The sequence below is a fragment of the Gracilinanus agilis genome, chromosome 1 (genome assembly GCF_016433145.1).
Source record: "Gracilinanus agilis isolate LMUSP501 chromosome 1, AgileGrace, whole genome shotgun sequence".
In the NCBI taxonomy this organism is placed as follows: domain Eukaryota; kingdom Metazoa; phylum Chordata; class Mammalia; order Didelphimorphia; family Didelphidae; genus Gracilinanus; species Gracilinanus agilis.
The window spans coordinates 705,305,050-705,327,752 of NC_058130.1; positions in this window are offsets into that span (position 1 = coordinate 705,305,050).

Genomic DNA, 22,703 nt, shown 5'->3' on the forward strand with positions numbered 1-22,703 from the left:
CTGGGATTCTTCCCTCCATCTCTCCAATTTATAGGTTGGGTTGCCAGAGGATGGTTGCTAATTTGCTCCGCCAATTATTTCCCTTCTTTTAATTCTTTTTATTTTTTTTCTTTAATTCTTTTAATTGTAATTAAATTGTAATTTAATAATTAATGAAATAAAGAATGGAGTTCAAGTAAACACTCATCTGGTTTAAGGTCTCTTTTATACCTGGTGATTCTATTCTGTGACCATAACAGCTAAGGTGTAGGGGGGATAACTTGTTCCTTACTTATCGATTGTTGCAGAAGTCTCTTGCTTTATGACCAATATCATTTTTTTTAAATGATAACATATGCATGGCCCAGATCAAATTGCTTACCGTGTCCTAGTAGAGGAAGAGAAGAAAGAGAGGGAGACTGTTTGGATCTTATAATTTTGGAAAATGTATGTTGAAAATTGTTATTACATGTAATTGGGAGAATAAAATCTCCTTGAATTTTAAAAAAAGAATGGAAAAAAAAAGTCTCTTGCATTTTCTATTAGGTATCATGGAGGACAGGAAAATGTGTTTAGGGCAGGATCCCAACAGGTCATAAACAAGCAGTAAACTGAGTGATTATGAGTCATCCAGGTAGAAGATCCAAAGCCCAGATGTTGGTTGGGGGCTAGAGCCATAGATTTTTTTCCTATTTTAATTCTCTTGAGCAATATTTTATATCATCGCCTGGGCTAAAATTCAAAACCCAGCCAACATGTTTGTTACTTACGTGGCTATTTGAACCAACCATATGGTGGTGAGAAGTTCACACTTGGGTGCTAGAGAGGACCTATTCACTTGTGTCAGAAAGAAGTTGAGACCCCTAAGCTGATGGTTTGAGTAGGTGAATTCAACACATATGTATGTGAGTGCACAAAATATTCATATATCATAGATATAAATCATACTCACTGGTTATTTTTAGTTTTATTATTATTATTTTATTTATTTATATGATATACATGTATTATATTTAATAATAATGTTATTACTATTAAATGATGCCCTATCTTCTTATAGGCATATGGGATGTGAGCTACTGAGGGCTATTTGCACTATTGTCATATGGGATACCCACCAAATACAAACACAGGCTACAGCCGTTTTATAAAGGTGAAGTTGTGAAGTGAACCATACTTACCTTCTCCTATTTGATTGCTCCCCTGTCTGACCCCACTCAAATTCCTAGCTGCCAGTTAGGTTAAGACACTGCTGTTTACCTGTTGGCTGGTCCAATTCTTTTTTTTTTTTTATGACTTATTAGACACAGCAACAATACAAGGAAATTTTTTTCAGGATCCTCAGCAATCTCATACAGAACATTTCATCTTGGCTCTAAATCTGGCTCAGTTCTCCTGTGCACTGCTCCTACGGGTGACCCTCTCTCCACCACATATACCAGGCAAGAAATAAACTTATACTGGCCACATTTTGAATTTTAACCTAGGGGTTGATATAGAAAATTGCTCAGTATTATTAAAATAGGAAAAGCCTCTGACTCCAGCTCCCGCCCCTGTATTCAGACTTTTCTGGTAGGGAGAAGCTCAGGTTGTACAACTACAACCTAAAGCCCACAATGGTTCACACTCCATCTCTCTTTCCTGTGACTCCCTGCCTTAAATGACTGTCAAGCTGTCTCTCAAGGGCAAAAGGAAAGGGCAGGTCCATGCACTCACACACAAATTCTTACCCTACCCTCTTTCAGCCCTCTTTTGAATGTTCAACTCAAGGGAGTTCCACTTTCAATAACTCAGTGACTCAATTTCCCCTGTGGGAGCCATTAGCGTTCTTTTGAATCCTGAGATGAAATACATTGCAGATGCGTGCTACCCACACCTTTGAGACCAAAAATGCTTGGGAGGTAATACCCAACGTTATGGTTCTGGATTCCACTTGGTTCCCTAATGCCAAGGAGAGGCAGCTGCAGAAGAAAGTGGTAAGATTGAAATTCAGAGCTTATCAGGAGCAGCCAGGTCCTGCCACTCGAGACCTTAAAGTAAATTTTATTTTTATTTTTTTACACTGTGGTAAAATGCCATTTAGCCTATATATGAGTGATTTTTGCTGGATTCACCCTGAGGAGGGAAAAGAGATTAGAGTTCAGAGGGTGAAAGTAAGAATAAGTCCCGCTTGTTATGAATGATTGATTGCTAGGACTATTCAGACTCTTAGACAGAAACCCAAGGAAACCTAAAATACTAGGGAGTGAGCTAGGGAGTGAGTTGGGAAATGGGACTTGCAGGTGCCCTCACAAATGCAGTTACTCTGATAACCTAAGTACCTTTAGAGGGCTATCTGGAGGCTGGTGCCGGGATAGACTCCAGCCAAAGCCCAGGTTCTTCACAAAAGAGTCACTTTACATCAAAGCAGGTGCTTTGCATAAAAAGCCAAATTGGTTAATGCTAGTGAATTGACTTTCCCTTTTCAGATCTTCCAGGAGGCTTGGTAGGGAGAATTCCAGAACTGGAGTCAGGAAGAAGTTCAAAACTTCCCTCCCCCTGTTTTCCCATCTACCTATGATGGTACCCACCTGTCAGGGTTGTCATGAGGACAGAATGAAGCAGAATTTGTAGAGCATTTTGCAAACCTTACATGCATGCTATCATTTTTATTTTCCTCCTAAGGGAGAAGAGTAAGGTTTGGGGCTGGCTGGAATGGGGCAGAGAAGCCTAGGGTTTTGTTGCGGGTCAATATACATAATAAAGGCAGGAATGTGGAGGGGGGAAAGGGAGGGTGCTGGTCTAGCTTTCTTCACTTAGCTTTTGTTCTGGCCCCTTGCCTCATTTGCATGCTAATCAAAGAGGATCTTGAAAGTGAGGCTCCTCTCAATGCCCCAGCCTACACATACAACCCTCAAAGGTTTTTTGGGGGGAGGTAGGTTGGAACAAAAATTCCTTCATTTCCACTCCCAACGCTGTATTTCTCCTTTGTGAGAATCAGACCCAGAATAGAAATTCCCCTCACTGTTTTTTTTTTTTCACTTTATATGAAATTACCATTAAACTGAATTAAAAAAAAAACAAACCCCTTTCATTGTATTTGCCTTGGGCAGAAATGCCCCATCACTACTACATCATGCCTCCATTCCAGCTAAGTCAGTCAGTCAAGAAACATTTAAAAAACAAAACACCTTACCTACCATATTAGAATCCATACTGTGCAGTGGTTCTAAGGCAAAAAAGCAATAAGGGTTAGACAATGGAAGTTAAGTGACTTGACCAGGGTCACACAGCTAGGAAATGTCCGAGGCCAAATTTGAACCCAGCACCTCCCATCTCTAGGTTTGGCTCTCAATCCATTGAACCACTCAGCTGTCCCCAAGTAACATTTATTAAATACCTACTATGTGCTAGATATGGTGCTAAATGAGTGGTGGGATATGGGGGCTGGGGGTGTGTGTGATAAACACAGATAAAAGATGGTTAAAAGACCTCTCAATCTAATAGGAGAGACAACATACAAACAGCTATATACAAATAAAATATATACAGGATACATTGAAAATAATCATCAGGGAAAGTACTAGAATTAAAGGGGGGATCAGGGAAAGCTTCCTGTAAACTATAATTGGGATTTGAAGGCAGTCAGGGAAGGCAAGAGGCAATGAGGAGGAGGCAGAGCATTCCAGAAATGGGAGACAGCCAGTGGAAATGACCAGAGGAACAGCAAGAAGGTCAGTGTCCCCGCATGGTAGACTATGGGGGATGGAGAGCAGGAGTAAGAAGAATGGAAAGAGGAGACAGGTTATGAAAGGCTTTGAACCCCCCCAAAAAGGAGATTTCCTAGATCTTGGAAGTGGTTTATTGGCTAAAGGTGGGGGTGGGATGTGACATGGTCAGACCACGCTTTAGGAAAATCACTTTGACAGCTGAGTGGAAGATGAACTAGAATGAGGAGCGATGGCTTGGGGGCAAAGAGATCAACCACCAGGCTATTTCAATAGTCCGATTGTTTCTCAAGCCTATATAGCCCCCTTCAAAGAGGAGAAAAGCAAGAGTGATGGATGGCAGTACAAAACTACAGAAAGGAAAAGGATCCATTAATAACCATATAGCAGGAGGTGCTGGCCCCTTGGGTATGGACTGTGTCAGGGGAGAGAGAAAATGGAGAGTACGTGAGAGATGCTATAAAGGACAAGCCATAGCAATAAACTGCATAGACTGCATTGTGTATGGGGTAAGAGAGACTGGGGGTCAGAATGCACACTAGATCTCACAATTTACCTTGGGTTGGATTTTGCTTCATCTCTCTTCTATACTCAGGCTTGGGAGGAGGGATTATTATCTTGTCATTTTGCTCCTTTCTGAGTTGCCTGCTTTTGTGTCGGACTGTCTTTGGAGATCTATAATCTTATCCGCTAGGTAAGGTTTTCAGTTCAGCATTCTCAGCTCTAATTATTCAGCTACCATCGCTGCCTCTTCGGAGACAGCGCTGTTTATTTCATTTGCTTCCTGTAATTTCTGTAATTCCTCCACAACCAATTTGAACTCTGCCTTGAGTTCTGAGCTCTTCCGGCCCTGGAAAACAGTCGCCTCCCATTCCTGATGTTGTCCTTATGTACTACCATCAGTTGCCCTTGTTTTTTTCCTGGTTGGAGGGGGATAGGCATAAGGTGATAATTATATATTTTAAAAAATGTACTCATGGAAGGAAATAACCAGGAACTACAAGGGGGAATTTATGGGGAAGAGAATTATATTAAGATCGGTGGAGGGAGAAAAAGAAATGATTTGTCAATAGAGTAAACTAGAAACCACCTGACCAGAAAAAACCCCCAAAGCAACAGGGTTCAGGAAACATTACAAGCCTGTCCCAGAGACACAATATAGTTAGTAGTGAAGAGGGACCTCAGTTACTCAGTTATATGCTGGCGTTCTCCCCCTCTGCCAAAAGCAAGGCAGCTAATAGCTGTTTGACTTGGTTTAATGATTTGGTTAATGATCATTTCATTGTTCAAAGAGGGAAAAATTGGGGTAACTATATGTGAACTATTTTGGAAAGCATTTTGGTACTATTCCCAAAAGACTATTAAATTATGCATACCCTTTGATCCAGAAGTACCACTACTAGGGTTATACCACAAAGAAGTCAAAGGAAAAGGGAAAGGACCCATATATACAAAAATATTTATAGTAGTGCTTTTTGTGATAATAACGAATTGGAAACTTAGGGGATACCCATCAATTGAGGAATGGCTAAAAAGTTGTGGCATATGAATGTGATAGAATATTATTACACTGAAAGAAATGATGTGGGGGGATGGTTACAGAAAAACCTGGGAAGACTTGTATGAACTGGTGCAGAGTGAAGTGAGCAAAACCAGGAGAATAATTAATTCAGGAATAATAACATTTTAAAGATAATTAAGTGTAAAAGACTTCATAACTCTGATCAACATAATGCCCCATCAGATTGTCAAAGGACTCACAATGAAACATACAATTCACTTCCAAGTAGACTGAAGAATAAAGCATATCTTCCTTCCTTCTTTCTTTCCTTCCTTGCTTCCTTGCTTCCTTGCTTCCTTCTTTCCTTCCTTCCTTCCTTCCTTCCTTCCTTCCTTCCTTCCTTCCTTCCTTTCTCATTAGTNCTTCCTTCCTTCCTTCCTTCCTTCCTTCCTTCCTTCCTTCCTTCCTTTCTCATTAGTCTGAAATCCATTCTAGTCTTCTCTACCTCCACTATATTTATTTTCATCCCCTCTGGGTCTATAGGTCTTCACAGCTCCACACTTCTCCAGAATCAGTTCCAGTTCTTGTTTCGCTTTGCCCAACTGGGCTTCGACAATACCATCCTGAAACAGAGTACTTTCTGTTCCAGACGTTCAGAAGAAAATTTCAAAATGTCACGAAGTCCAGAAGGATGGCTCCTTTATGCCCCAACCTGAGATACTCATGTAAAAAGAAGGGGAAACTTAAGGACTCTGTTAAATATATGTCTACATACGTCTTCTACTTTTCTTATGGCTTCACTGATCCATTATTTCCATCTGTTCCTGGGATAATGACATTAGTAAAGCCTTGTCATAAATTAGTCATTCTAGTTATCTCTCCCTAAATGCCTTCCCTTCTCCACCCTCTCAGTAAAGAGATCTAGTCTTTCCAGACTACTTCAAACAGACTTTTTCTGTCCTGTGAGATTCTTTAATAAAAGCACACATTAAATTTATCACAGTAGTTATACTACTCTGTTTGTTAGCATGCCCTTATGAGCTCCTTTCTGTTCTCTTCTATGTATCTTTTAGGATTTTACTACCCCTCTTTTATGATATTTCTTTTTTTCACTACCCCCTCTCTCAGATGCTTTTTTCCTTTCTTTTCCTTCCTTTTTTTGGAACATGGCTAATTCAGAAATCTGTTTTGCATCATCATATATATATTTGTAATGGTATCTCTTCCCCTTGCCAATTGGGGGAGGGAAAGAGTTTGGAACTGGAAAAAAAAAAGAGTAAAAAGGTCTGTGCTTTAAAAAGCTGAGGTGGGAATGGGGGGAAAACACACAAAGGGTAAATTATTCTAGATCTGATTCTCTCAACACAGAGGAACTGGTTCCCCAGGGTGGAAATGAGAACCACAGGAGGAAGTGCCCACTACCTCTTGAAGTTTATGAAAGAAGAGAGGACTGCTGGGTAGTTTGAAATGCACCCAGATTTTGGGAGAGAGAGTTTCAAAGTTTTCAGAAAAAAAAGATCAGTAGAACTCCATAGACTAAAATTTTATAAGAGAAATTAGCCCAAGAAGGAGGAAACTCTTGAGAATGAAATTTTGGAGATACCCAAATTCTGATGTGGAGAAAAAAAAATAACAATCAGGAATTATCTGAAGAAACAGATGTGAATGCACAGAGAATTTACTAATGAACCTAGGTTTTTAAAGGGCATGTGCAGAAGATGGAAGCAAAGACATGCACAGGAGAGAGACAGAGATTAGGCCTATGATTTCATTAGAACTGGAGATTTGGGATCAACTATTAGGTAGCACAATCAACAGAACACCAGTCCTGGAGTCTGGAAGACCTGGGTTCAAATGTAACCTCAGATACTTCCTAGATGTGTGACCCTGGGAAAGTTACTTAACCTCCATTGCCTAGCCCTTGCTGCTCTTCTGCCTTAAAACCAATATACATTATTTATTCTAAGGCAGAAGGTAAAGGTTTTATTGAGGGAGGGGAGTGTTTCTACATGTAATTAAAAAAATTTAAAGGTTAAAAAAAGGAAGAGTATCAACAGTGCTAAAATTCAGAATGAACTTAAGCTATTGAGGAAACAAAAAGATAACAGATTTAATACATATATATGTATATATATAATTTTTTAGTTTTATTGGAGAGAAAAGGAGGACCCAAGAAGAGCTAATAATGCTGCTCAAAGTGGATGGAATAATGATAACTGATAACAGAGAGAAGACAGAGAGGCTCAAATCTTATTTTGCTTTTGTTTTTTTCTCCCCAAACTGTCCTAAACCAAACTCTTTCTATCTCAAATTGAACTCATTATCTTTCCCCCCTAAACCTATCTCCCCTTTCCAAATTTCCCTATCATTACTGAGGGCACCATTGCCCTCTCAGTCCCTCAGGCTTGTAATCTTGGTATCGTCCTCAACTCATCATTCTCATCACCCCTCCCCCATATCTCATTTGTTGCCAGAGCTTATTGACTTTACCATTGTATCCTCTTCCCCAGATGCCCCCTTTACTTCTCTGATACTGACACCACCCTGGTGCAGGCCCTTATTTCCTAGAGTATTGTAATAGCCTGCTGATAAGTCTCCCAACTCTAGGCCCCTTGGGTGAGATCTGAAATTCTCTTGGTTGAGCAAGTTATCTTGCTCCCAATGGGAGACCTCATTTACTGTCGGTTCTATATTCTCCTATATGTTCATTCTCTGATTTCTGCTTTGTTATTGATTTGCATAAATGGATTCACTCACATTTTCATTGCGTGTTCATTGTAAAACTGACATTTGGTAAGAGAGGAGTCAAGCCTTGGATAGATGACCTGTAATATGCTCAAAAAAAGGATCAAAAATAGGAAATCCCAATTATGTCTTCCTCAAGCCCCAAGTTTTCACATTTGAAAACTTCTCATTCCTTTCTCATTTCAAGGACTTACTTTTTTTTACTTACTGGTCATATTGGGAAAAAAAAGATCACAAACCAACTAAAAAGCTTACAAGCAAAAGAAGCTAACTATTAAAAAAAAACCCGTGAGAATGCATTCAAACAACAAGATGTAACAAAACTGCGGTTCTGGATTCCCTCTCATTATCCATCCTCTCCACCCCCACCCTCACTCCTGTTGGTGGCTAGGGAGAATGAAAAAGGAAAGGATTTGGCAAGGTCTAGGACTCACTGAGACTTGCCTCATGTAAAAAGGAAATTAAAAAAACCATCTAAAAATGTATATATTTCTATGGACAAGGGAAATGTATCAAAACTACATTTCCCTTGATCCAACATGGTCCAACTGGTTTCCGTTTCCGTCGTCTTGACGCAGGGGAGCGCTTAAATCTCGTGGGTTAGGAGGGAGTGGTCTCTCTCTTTGGCGAGTAGCGCTTGGCTAGGAGACAGTATGGAGGCGGCAGTTTTGAATGCTTACAAGCGCGTGGTCTAATGATTTTATCTATCAACATGGCTTTAATTAAAATACTAATTTATATATTTATACCAGCCTTTATCATTTTTAATATTAACACTCAGCAAGTACTCTGAGGTAACAGGAGGGGAAATGCTGATGGATGTTGCCACATCTTCTATTGGCCTGGCTGTTGCCTTTTGTGGTTCATGGTACATCTGTCTCACCAAGTCTCAAACCCACTCTAGTCTGTCCTGCCTCCAGTGTACTTATTCTCATCCCCACTGGGTCTACAAGTCTTCAAGTCTCCACACTTTTCCAGAATCAGTCCCAGTTCTTGTTTTGCCTTGCTCTGTTGGCTTCAGAGTTGCTAAGGGCTCTCTTCTGTTCTAGAGCTCAAGAGGACAAATCCAAAATGTCATGAAGTCCAGAAGGATGGCTCCTTTATGCCCCAAGCCGGAGATACTCATGTAAAAAGAAAGTGAAACTTGAGGACTCTGTTAAATATATGTCTGCATATGTCTTCTACCTTTCCTATGGCTTCACTGATCCATTATTTCCATCCATTCCTGGGTTACAAATAATTTATGAGCCTTGTTATAAATTGATTAGTCATTCTACTTATTTCTCCCTAAATGCCTTCCCTCTCCCACCCTCTCAGTAAAGAGATCTAGTCTTTCCAGACTACTTCAAACAGACTTTTTCTGTCCTGTGAGATTCTTTAATAAAAGCACATATTAAATTTATGACAGTAGTTATAATAATACCCTGTTTGTCAGCATGCCCTTATGAGCTCCTTTCTGTTCTCTTCTATGTATCTTTTGGGGTTTCACTACTTCTATCTCATGACTCTCTTTCCTCATAAAAAATTAAATGCAAAAACCTAATGAGCATAGTCAAGCAATACAGGCTTATACTTTGGACATGCTTGAAAATGCATGTCTCTGTATTTCTAAACCATCATCTCTCTGCCAAGAGTTGAGAAGCAAAAAACAACAACAAAAAGCTTCGTATTAAATATCTCTGAGAAGCGTATGATAACCAAGGCAACTAGTGAAAATATACCAGACTAATAGTCATTCTCCAGTAGAAAAATTATAAAAGACTATGAGCTCCCCCAAAGAATAGTAAACTATTAGCAGCCATATGGAAGAATCCTCCAAAATCTTATTAATAAAAGAAATATACATCAAAACAACCCTGAGCAAACTGGCAAAGATGTCAAGAAATGGGAATTATCAATGCCAGCAATGAAATAAGCACACTAACTCATTATTGGTGGAGCTGTGAATTGCTCCAACCATTCTGGAACGCAATTTGGAATTATGTGAAAAGAATGATGAAAATGTCCTTTGCTCTAGACACCATCTGTGAGGTCCCATGATATCCCAGGAAGATCAATGACAAAAAGAAAGGTCCCATGTATACTAAAATATATAAAACAGCCCTTTCCATGGTAGCAAATAACTGAAAACAATTAGTTATCCATCAATTGAGTAATGGGGAACCAAATTATAGTAACTGAGTAGAATATTACTGTGCTGTAAGAAATATGAATATGATGAATGTAGAGAAGCACAGAAATACTTATGTGAACTGATGCAAAATGAAGTAGAATTAGAAAAACAATATACACGATAACAATATAAATTAGAAAAACAAGAACGAGATACAAGATAATGAAAATGACAAAAACAACCACAATTATTCTAATTCTGACTTCTAATTTTGACTATATTGTTAGTGTTTTGTTTGTGAAAAATTTAATATTTTTCATAACAGAATTTTTGGTCAAGAAATCTTCCCCATGGAAATGCGCATCGGCTATGGGGGGGGGGGGGAGAGAAGTTGGGGGTGAAGGGGAAAGTAAGAGCATGAATCATGTAACTATGTTAACTTTTCTAAAAAATAAATATTATTAAATGTTAAAAAAAAATAAAGTATAGGGGCAGCTGGATAGCTCAGTAGATTGAGAGCCAGGCCTAGAGACGGGAGGTCCTAGGTTCGAATCCGGCCTCAGACACTTCCCAGCTGTGTGACCCTGGGCAAGTCACTTGACCCCCATTGCCTACCCTTACCAATCTTCCACCTATAAGTCAATACACAGAAGTTAAGGGTTTAAAAAATTAAAAAATAAAATAAAATAAAGTATAGGAAGGACCACGTTACCCTCCCTTCAATTAAAAAAAAAAAAAAAGAAATCTTCCCCATCCATGATTGTGATAAATATTTCCTTCATTTATAATATGGTCTTTTATATCTAGGTAATTTGTCCATTTGGAGCTTATCTTGGAAGATATAGGATATTGTCTAAACCTAATCATTGCCAAACTTTTTTTATTTTTTCCCCAGCAGCTTTTGTTGAGTAATGAGTTCTTACCCCAATAACTGGAGGCTCTGGATTTATTGAATGTTATGCTATTATGGTTGAATGCTTTTGGGTCTTGTGTATCTAACATGTCCTATTGGCTTTTAAAAAAAACAAACAGTACCACATAGTTTTGATTATAGTTTTGTAGTATAATTCAAGATCTATTATTGGTAGACTCCATTGCTTTTGCCCTCCTCTCCTTTTTCCTTCTCCACACATTTTTTTCTCTTGAGATAATTGACTTTTTGTTCTAAGTTAATTTTATTATTTTGACTAGTTCTATTAAGTAACTTTTTGGTAGTTTGACTGATATGACTGAATCTCTAAATTAATTTAGATAGTATTATCATGTTTACTGTATCTGAATGGTCTATAAGCAATTGATAGTTAATTGTTTTTCTATATCTCTACTGAGAATGTTTTATAATTGTATTCATATGTTTTCTGTGTCTTAGAACGTACACTTGCAGATATTTTGTGCATTTTCTAGTTACTTTGGAAGGAATTTTTCTTTCTCTAGGTTCTGTGGGTAATAAACAAAAAGATTAACTATTGGTCTAGGTTTTTAGTTGTGTCCAACTCTTTGTGCCCTTATGGACCATAGCACATCAATACTGTTCATTAGGTTTTCTTGATGAAGATACTGAAGTGGTTTGACATTTCTTTTTCAGCAATTAAGGTAAACAAAAATTAAGTGACTTGCCCAAGTCATACAACTGTTAAGTGTCTGAGACTAGATTTGAATTCTGGCCCAGTACTATCCACTGAACCATCTAGTTACCTTTTATTGGCCTATACTTATTCCTTTAATTTTTTTCTTCTTATTTGATATTACTAGTGCTTCTATATCTATCTCAAATAAAAGTAGTAAAAACGGAGGCTCTTACTTTACGCATGATTTTAATGAAACAACATATTACATATGAATAATAATGTTAACAATAATATCAATAATAATGTAAATGAACCTTTTCACATCTAGTCATATTCTATATATCTCAGTGATTCTGAACTTGTATAGGTCATCATCCAAATACATTCTCTGTTTCTACATTTCCATTCCTTATTCCCATCCTCCTCAATCCTCCCACCCCAAAGTCCCAAACAAAAACCACCCACTCCTTCCTCTGTGCTCTTTGGAATGCATGTTCTATGGGTAACAAACTTTCTTTATCCTAAGATATCCTAAGAAAGATATCTTTTTCTTTCCCACAACTTCCATCTTCTTGGAATCACTGAAACGTGGTTCCACCTTGATTCTAGCCTCCATTGCTATCCTTTTCAGTGCTGGCTGTGTGTTCACTCATTCCCTCCAGCTCACTGGTCAAGGTGAGGGAGTGGGAATACTCATTGCTCCCCATTGCCACTTATGAGTTCGAGTTCTACCTCTACCTCTCTCACTCAATAACTTCTTCCCCTTTTAGGTCCATGCTATTTGTATGCAATCCAAATCCTGAAAACTTTTGTCCACAGACTTCCAGGTCACTCTCATTCTTTCCTCAATGATTCTGGTACCTGGCTCACAATTTTTGTCTCCTCTTCTGCCTTCATTCTAGGATACTTCAATGCACGTATTAATTGTCTTCAAACACCCTAACCATTCAAGTTCCTCCCCATGACCTACTCCTCTGTCCCACTTCATCCACACACAAAGATGGTCTTAATCCTCAGTCTTGCCAATCACCCACAAATGTACCAGCTCAATTTTAAAAAAATGGAAATATCCTTATCTGACCATAGTCTATTGGCTTTCTCCCCCTCCCTCTGTCTTCCCATACTAAACCCTACTAAGAGTAAGTTCATTCACCCTGAGATCTCCAACACCTTGATTCCTCAGTTCTCTCTCAAGTCATTTCCTCTACAGTACCACTCTTTCCTCTTTTCTCCATCTTTAATCCTTGGCAAATCAATTCAACTCTATACTGTCCTCTTCTCGAGTCCCTGGTCCTCTTATCATATGACTGATTGTGCTTTGCCAAGCTTCAGCCTTAGATAACTCCCACTCTCCACCATCTTCACTCCTACAACAAACTGCTAAGCAGGGAAGAAAATTATGAAACCATTCTGATTAGGCACCCTATAAATTCATGCTGTATAACTTCAACAGGGTCCTCACCGTGGCTAGGCAATCCTTTTTTACCTTCCTTATGAACTCATTATCCCATTCTCCATAGTAACTCTTCTAAACCTTTTCATCCCTCCTCAAACTTCCCATTATTCTTCCCCTACTCTCAGTTGTTAACCTTGCCTCATATTTTACAGGAAAAACCAAAGGTCATTCATCATGAGCTTCCTCCCTTCTTCTTCATCTTATATCATTCCCATTTCTTCTGCCACTATCTCCTCCTTTACCCTTCTCACACATTATGAGGTGTCTTTCTTCCTTATCAAGACCCAATCCTTTACCTGCATAAGCAATTCCATTTCATTCTGTCTCCTCTGACAGACTGCCCCCTCTGTTTTCCCCACTATCACTTCTCTTTAGTCTCTCCCTGCCTAGGGGCTCCTTCCCTACTGACTCTAAACACGCCCATGTTTGCCCCATTCTCAATCAATCTTCTATTCAATGAACAAAGTGATATTCCTAAAATACAAGTCTAATCATCTCACCCCAATCCCCTAACTCAACTCAATAAACTCCAGTGTTTCCCTGTCATGTCCAGGATCAAATATAAAATCTTTTATTTGGCATTCAAAATCCATCATAACCTAACCTTCCTCCTTACCTTTCCAATGTTCTTTATATTTAACTCCCCACCTCAAACTCTGAGATCCAGGGACATTGTCCTCTTTGCTGTTTTCCAAATATGCCCCTTTTCAGCTGCCTTTTATATGCTATTTTCCTCCAATAGAAAGTAAACTCCTTATGGTTATTCCTGAATATTTTCATTTTGCATTTTCTTTCATGAGATTATAGGTGTGTTCTATCTAATTTCACTTTTCTTTCTAATCCTAAGAGATGTAGGCAGTTTTCTTCTTTAATCTCATGAAATCAAATGTCCAAATTCTCTGTTTGGTTCTGGTTTTCAGGGAGTCTGATGATTCTTATATTCTCTCTTCTCAAACTATTTTCCAAGTCATTCTATAAACTTCCATTCTCTTCTATTTTTTCCATCTTTTGACTTTGTTTTAGTATTTCTTGTTGCCTTATAGGTTCATTTGATTTTCATTGCTTTTTTCGAGTATAAAGGCATTCTAATATTTCAGTGAGATTTTCCATCTTATATTCTAGGCTATTTATTTTCCTTCTAGTGTTTTCCTCCATTGCTCTTATTTAAAACCCAATTTTATTTTTCATCGTATGCTTAATTTATTCTAGTCATCCAATTAGTTCTTGCTGCCTAGCCATTTTTTCTTCAAATTTTTGCTTACACTTATTGCATAACTAACTCTTTTAACCTGAATTTATCTCTTGAGTTTCTCTTATCTTTTTAAAAATCTTATTTTTAAAAATCATGTTTTCTTCTGTCTACATCTATGTCCCCTGATATAGCTACTTTTTCAGGACTTTGGGTTTTTGGCACTGTTTACAGGGGTTTGGATAACCTTGCAACTCCTCTCCCAGCTTCTACTAACTTTCTTCTTTTTTTGAACTCTGACCTTCTGTCTTAATATTAATTCTAAAACTGAACAGTAGAAAAGGCTAGGCAATTGAGGTTAAGTGACTTGTCCAGGGTCACTCAGCTAAGAAAATGTCTGAGGCTAGATTTGAATACAATTCTTTTCAATTTTAGGTCTGGCACTCTATCCGCTGTGCTATCTAACTATTCCTCTACTAACTTTAAAAAACTCTGTTCTTCCTTTCTGGACTGACCTGAATAGATTCTTTTTAATTTGTTGAGAGAGAGAGAGGAGTAGGAGAATTGTGTTCTCTAATGTTTCATATTCTCATAGGGCTAGGGATTGAACAGTTGGTGGGAGGGAGTGATAAAGAAGCTGTTCTGATTCTTATCCCTCTATCTGCTGGCTCCTCAGTCTGGGTAGGGCTGGGGATGGGATGGGAGAGCCTCCAGTGGTTTCTGGCTTGTTGGATTGGGGGCCAGAAAAGAGGAAATGCAATCAGTTTCAGCCTTTAATGGTTCCTGGTAGGATGAGTTGGGGAGCCAGAAGGGAGGGAAAGTACTCCCCCCAGCCTCTAGCAGCAACTTGTTCTGTAAACTTCTATCAATTTGAGGTTTGAGCATATTCTCCCAAGGGATTTTGGGGGCCCTTAGCATCACTCAGAGGCTCATCAAAAAATGTATGGGGGTATGAACCACTTAAAAGGCATTGGTGTATTGAGATAATTTTATCATATTCAGAAAGATAAAGGAAAAACTGAAGGTATTAGATCAGATGAGATTAGAAGATACTGGCCTAAAATTGTGAATTGATAACTGCCATTTCTATAATGCCTCTCACATAGACAAAGGAGTTACTAATCAAGGAATAAGCACTTTCTCCAAGAAGACAGACTGCTAATCACCTGGCCTCGGCCAAAGAACTATCATGAGGGCATGGGGACACGGACTCAGGGTATCTTTGAGGAAATGATTTGGGTTTTGCAAATGATTTTCTCTAACAGACACCACCTTTATAATCATACAATTCCATCAACCAGCCAATTAATCAAGAACCATTTATTATGTATTAGGAAATCTCAGGCAAAGCTAAAACAAAAATAGATCTGATTAAGAGATAAGGAAGAAAATTACAACCTTATAAAAGGTACCATAGACAATAAAGTAATACCAGTACTAAACATATATGCACCAAATGACAAAACATCCAGATCTTAAAGGAGAAATATTATGTCCTGGACACATTGCCAGGTATGTGAAATGGAATAGTGCCTGACTTGAGAGAACTTAATGTTCTATAGGGAGAGTCACATGGTACACATTTAAGTGAAATGAGTTTCCACTTCTAATGGAACTCATGTATAATAATGATAGTCTAGGTGTAATAATGCTACATATAGATAGCTCCACCTGAAAGATCTGGTAGGGAACTGGGTTGTGTGCCAGAAATATTTCTAACTAATTGATGAGCTACAGCAGCCAAAGTCAAAGAGCTTCCATGTCTGTTAATAGTAGCATTGTCCTTGTCCCTGTCCTCGCCCAGCATGAAATCTTTCTGTAGCTCATGTTTGCTTCAAAAGTTTTTCTTACAAGGAAGCTAGGTGATTCAGTGGATAGAGCACCAAGTCAAGAGTCCATATTCCTGGGTTCAAATCTAGCCTCAGACACTTCCTAGCTGTGTGACCCTGGACAAGCCAATTACCCCAGTTGCCTTACCCTTAACACTCTTCTGCCTTGGAACCAATATATAGTATCAATTCTAAGACAGAAAGTAAGGGTTTTTAAAAAAAGTTTTTCTTACCAGATCTAGGAAATAATAATTATAGATGATAGATAGATAGATAGAAAGAAGAAAGAAAGAAAGAAAGAAAGAAAGAAAGAAAGAAAGAAAGAAAGAAAGAAAGAAAGAAAGAAAGAAAGAAAAAAAGAAAGAAAGAAAGAAAGAAAGATAGATAGATAGATAGATAGATAGATAGATAGATAGATAGATAGATAGATAGACAGATAACATAGGCTCTAGATTTACTCTTTCAACCCGAACTTGCATATCCAGGCTGGGTCTCCAAAGATGGCTACTATGGCTCCCTTCAGAGATCAAGAGAGTCATTAATGTTTGAGGGCAGGGTAGGGTATGGTTATGACAAATTACAAGTCCCCACCATTGTTTTCCCAATATTTATCAGTTGATATCAATTAGTTAGCTATTAATTAGTTTAATGAGTTAATGAATTAGCTAAATGAAGCAATATAATTAGAAAGGTGTATTTAGAAAGGTGGTATAGTAAAAATAGTTTGAAGGGATAATATATCCCCCCAAAAGTCTGCATCACACTCCTACACAATTGTATTCAGAGCATATGGGAAAGTGGGCTCAAACTTAAAAGTAGTAACAAAGGGAGTAACTCACAGCTACTGAAAGTCATTTTGTTATGAATTATTTTTCTTCCATTTGAGGGGCCCTTATGACATTCCCCTTAAGCATGGCATAGCTTTCTTCTGGGTTCCTTATAGAGTCCTGAAAATGCCATTCTTCAGTGTGTGTCTACTTTGTCCTTAGGTCCTAATGCAGCTGGTTAGTTGTTCTAGGGACATTGCTAGGACATCAATAAAAGATCCAAAACCTCAGACCTTTCAAAGTTCTGAAGGTCTTCCTTTCATGAAATATAAGGAGGAAACAGAGATTTTTCTTCTCTCTCTCCCTCCAAATTACCTATCATTCACGTAGTTGGCTAGAATTTCTTTCCTGGCTTACCACTAGAATCCCTGACCCAGAACTAATTTGCTTGTTTTATCCAAAACCCAAAGGGCAAGACTGATTTTCCTCAACAAATCTCAATACAGTTCCTGCATTGCATCAGTTCATTTCATTCAGTGAATGGAAGTTCTGTACTTCTTTCCAACCTGATTGACTAGATTGTTCAAACTGAGTTGAAATGCCTTTGATTGATTCGTTGATTCAGAGGATGCCTAGGCCTGGTTCATATCTAGCTCATCCTACGGAATGACTGATTTAGTAGAGAAGTCCTAGTCCTTTCTAGTTATTGATATGTAGGTATGGAGCACACCTCTTACAGATGTACTCTTCTGTGGGGATAAAGGACTTTCTCCTACCCCTGGTTTCTATTGAGGAAGGACATTATCTCCCATTTCTTAAAGAAGAAGCCTTTTCCCAATATGGCAGCAATGGAAATTGATAAATGTTGGAGGGGATGTGTCGAAACTGGGACATTAATACACTGCTGGTAGAGTTGTGAATTTCTCCAACCATTCTGGAGGGCAATTTGGAACGAGGCCCAAGGACTTTCAAAGAATGCCTACCCTTTGACCCAGCCATACTCCTGTTGGGTTTGTACCCCAAAGAGATAATAAGGAAAAAGAGTTGTACAAAAATATTTATAGCCACACTCTTTGTGGTGACAAAAAAATTGGAAAATGAGGGGGTGTCCATCAATTGGGGAATAGCTGAATAAATTGTGGTATCTGATGGGGATGGAATATTATTGAACAGGAAGGAATAAAGAACTGGAGGAATTCCATGTAAACTAGAAAGACCTCTAGGAACTGATGCAGAGCAAAAGGAGCAGAACCAGGAGAACATTGTACATAGAGACTGATACATTGTGGCATAATTGAATGTAACAGACTTTTCTACTAGTAACAATGTAATGATCCAAGACATTCCAGAGGAATTTATGGGAAAGAACTCTGTCCACATCCAGAGAAAGAACAGTGGAAACAGAAATGCATCAATCATGTAGTTTGATGGGGATATGATTAGGGTTTTGATGTTAAAAGATCACTTTACTGCAAATATGAATAACATGGAAATTGGTTTTGAACAATGATACATGTATAACCAAGTGGAACTGCTTGTCAGCTTCAGGAGCAAGGAGGAAAGAGCGGGGTGGAGGGTGGGGATCATGAATCATGTAACCATGGAAAAATATTCTAAATAAAAAATTTTTAAAAGAAGAAGCCTTTTCTCATTCTTGCCACAAATCAGTGTTATTAAACATATCAAGTCAAGAATTTAGGAATCATCAGCTCTTCTTTTATATCAATGGGAATAAATTTATGAGCAACAAAAATAGTCAAAAATTGGGGAACATGTCTGTTGGAATGCCAATCACCTGTACTGCCTAAGTGAGGAAACACAATATATTTCTCCCCAATTTTAACACCTTCCCCTCTTCAAGAGGGAAGAGAGCCAACAAGTGAATACTTAGATAAGTAACAGAAGGTGGCTCCCCCTCCAGGAATGGAGAAAGGGAAAAAGAAGGTGTCAAGGACTCACTGTGTAGGTGACTCACCAAACTACTCCACAATTAGCTACTTCCATTGCTGCTGCTTGTAGCTCCTGATTGCCAACATCTGAAACAACAACCCACAAGAGTCCCAAGGAGAAGAGAGAGGAAGGTGCCCAAGGACCAGACACCTCCCTCTGACCCTCAGTCTGGCTCTGCTCCTCCTTGTGGCTCCACAAGGAGGTTTCTCTGTGTCCTTTTCCTTCCCAATGCCATTTTTCAATCCCAAATTCAAAATATCCAGGGTTCTGTGGAATCTATGTAAAAGTCTGATAGGATGCCATGGTTATTTCAGGTGCCCTGAATCTCCTTTGCAATGCTCACTAAACTGACAAGTGGGGAGGGGCCCATAGATATACATCAGTGACTACACTGACCCCCACAACTCTGGTATCCTAATGAGGTTTTGGAGTGTCTAGTCTCTGCCATTGGCTCAAGCCTTCATTGGTTGTGTTTCCCTGACCACATTAACAGTCAGATTAGCTTTTATAAAGGAATATTTACTTCAACCCAACTCTGGTAGATCATCTCTGCCTCTGTTGCAGAGAGGAGGGAAATTAGGTTCACATTTTAACTCAATTCCTATATGGCACAGTCCCACAAAGTTCCAGGTCCAAAGTCCCCTTGGCTTGTATCCTGGCACATTGATTCCTCCAGGCTTCTGTGATGGGTTGGCAGCAACAGCTGGCCTGGAATCCTGGCTCCAAGGTCTGCCTGGTTTAAGTTCCTAGGTCTGGGATTCTAGTATCATGCATAGAACTGAAAAGGATGAACCCAACTACCGCAAACACCAAGTCTGATTCTTAGGGCCACAAAGCCTAAAGGTTGGGGAGATAGTGGACCTTCCTCCTCCCCATACTCAGCTGTTTGTATGTGTAGGAGAGACAGAGAGACAGACCAAGACAGAGAGACAGAGACAGAGAATTCTCAAGTCTTGTGGTTTTACAGATGAATACAGTTCTGGCTGCTCCCACTCATGTGGCTGAGGAACACAGAATGTGTTCTCTGAGAAGCAGTCCTGGCATCTCTCACGTGGGTGTCTCCATCATTCATGACCTAGGCATGGACCAGGTCCCATATGTAACATTTGTAACAGGAGACTGGCCAGTGAGAGCCCAGCTCCTAGGAGCCGGCACAGTGTGCTTAGACTAATGCAATTCATCCATATGGTCTGCAAAGCATATGCAGGTACTCTTGTAACTATTTCTGATTCACTTACCATGTGGTGAGGAAAAGTATTTAAGGTTTTGAGCTAGTCGGTCAATAGATATGTATTAAGTGCCTACTATATGCCAGGCACTGTGCTAAATGCTAACTATAGAAAAAAGAGGCAACAGAGAGTCCTTGCCCTCAAGGAGTTCATACTCTAAAGAGGGACACAATAAGCAAACAAATACATGCAAACAAGTTATATACAGAATGAAAAGGAAATAGTTAATATATGCAGAATTAAGATAATAATTAAAAGAGGGAAGGCACTAGAAACCAGGGGAGTTTGGAAAGACTTCCTGTAGAAGATGGGATTTTAGATGGGACCTGAAGGAAGACTGGGAGATCAATAGGTGGAGATGAGACCCTGATGACTCAACCTTGTCCTCTGGTTGCATTTGAGTGAGGAAGCAATATTGCTATAAGCTTCTGGGTGGGAACAGTACCCCTATTCTCCCCACCCAGACTGACATGAAATCATAACCACATGGCCCAGCTGGTATTTCTTGTCCCCATTGCATCTACTCTTTTCTACCCTCGATGAAGGAAAACCCAAGATATAATGGACTAGGACTTTGTAAGCAGCTCTACAGAAGAGGCACCAACAGCTGGAGGCACCAGGAATACAGTCAGGCGATCCATTCCCAGGAGGTGACTTTGAACTGAACTTGGAAGGAAATTATGGGTTGACTGAAATCAGCTGACTGGAAGGTACAGAGAATATATGATGTCACTATTTTGAACGTTTGTTGATTTTTTAAAAATCACTTGACCTTGTAGAGCAAAATACAGCCCTAAAGTGTTCTCTTTCCATGAGTAATCTCTTGTGTTCATGTTAATAACATTGCTTGATGGGCAGCAAGGTGGTTCAGTGGATAGAGAGCCAAAGGAGGTCCTGGGCTCAAATGTGACTTCAGACACTTCCTAGTTGTGTGACTCTGGGGAAGTCACTTAACCCTAATTGCCTAACCCTTACCACCCTTCTGCCTTAGGACTGACACTTAATATCAATTCTAAGACAAGGTAAGGGTTTAAAAATAATCATAAGATCATTTGATAAATGATAAAATGACCGACATAATTGATATCAGCAACCCTCTGATTATCACTGTCCAGCATGAATGTTCCCCAAAGGCTCTTACCATTGTCATGAAGGATGTCTTCTGCAGAGTCAAAATAGAAAAAAAAAATACTTTAAGGATAGTGAGCTATTTGAGATGCTCCTATTTGTGGTGCTGATTCCATCAAGCTCTAGAATGCCAGAGTCAAAAGAAATTGACTTAACAATCCATACAAGAAAAACCAAAAGAAAGAAGAAATGTTTATTGTTCAGACTGTGACATGCAGTTGAATGGGTAGCCCACTGAATGGGTAATCCATCGGTACATATATCCTTGAACAGGTGTTGCAGATGGACAATGACTAAGCAATTCCCTATGTGGAAGAAGCCAGGGAGCTTGCTTTCATGAGAATCATGAACGCTTTGGAAAGACTTTGGAAATGCATAGACATTCTTTAACTGGTCCCAGTTGGCTAACCACATCATGAAAAGAAGCCCCTGTGACCGACTGCAGATGTGGAACTAGAACTGGGTGTATCTTCAAATGGCCTTTTTAAGCCCGGGTCTCTTTCTCTCGGTTGGGTAGACTTCTGCTCTTGGTTTGACTTCTTTACTGATGGCATCTAGTGAGAGACACTAACATAAGGGGGAAAGCCTTTGGCTCTCAATCTCAGAGTCTGAAATGTGCCTCTATGAACATGGATCTCAGTTCTATGTAATTAGGATTTGCTTCCCAGGAACTCTATTTCCCAGCATCCCATGTTCCTTCTCATCTTACCTGCTAAGTAGGGAGGATATAAGCTTTGTGTAGCTCTGCCCTCTTTTCCCCTGATCACGGCTGGGAAAACTGGCTTTACTCAGGCTTTTACTTTTGCCCTTTTATTTTTTCTACTTCGATTGATTATTAATAAATCTTATAAAATATAATACTTGGAGTTATTGGATGTTCATTTCAATCTTACAGTTCTTTGCCATAAAGATAATAGGGCCTATCACCTTATGAATTTCTAAAGATCAGGAGATGCATGTAAATCAAAGCATGCCATTCTTCACTTTATTTCTTCCATGAATTTTCCACCTGGGTAAATGTTATGTGTCTTCTTTGACAATATGATGAACGTGGAAATATGTATTACATAATAACACATATGTAACCTATGTCATATTACCTGATGAAATATGAAGTTGAGAGGTGGAGGGGAGAACATGGAGCACAAAATGTCAGAAAATAATTATTGAAAATTGTACCAACGTGTAATCTGAAAAATAAAAGATCAAAAGAGTAAGTCATCTAAGCATTTAGTGGATGAGTTTTTGACAGGTTTTTAAACCAGTCAAATGCCCTGAGAATCAAGGACGATTCAGCAGAATTGGGACAAGGACTTGTCTCATCTGGATATGAACATTGTTGGGAATCAATGCTATACAGAAATTGTTGTATGGGGGGCAGCTGGGTGGCTGAGTAGATTGAGAGCCAGGCCCAGAGATGGAAGGTCCTAGGTTCAAATCTGACCTCACACACTTCCTAGCTGTGTAACCCTGGGCAAGTCAGTTGACCCCCATTGCCTAGCCCTTACCACTCTTCTGCCTTAGAACCAATACTGTGTATTG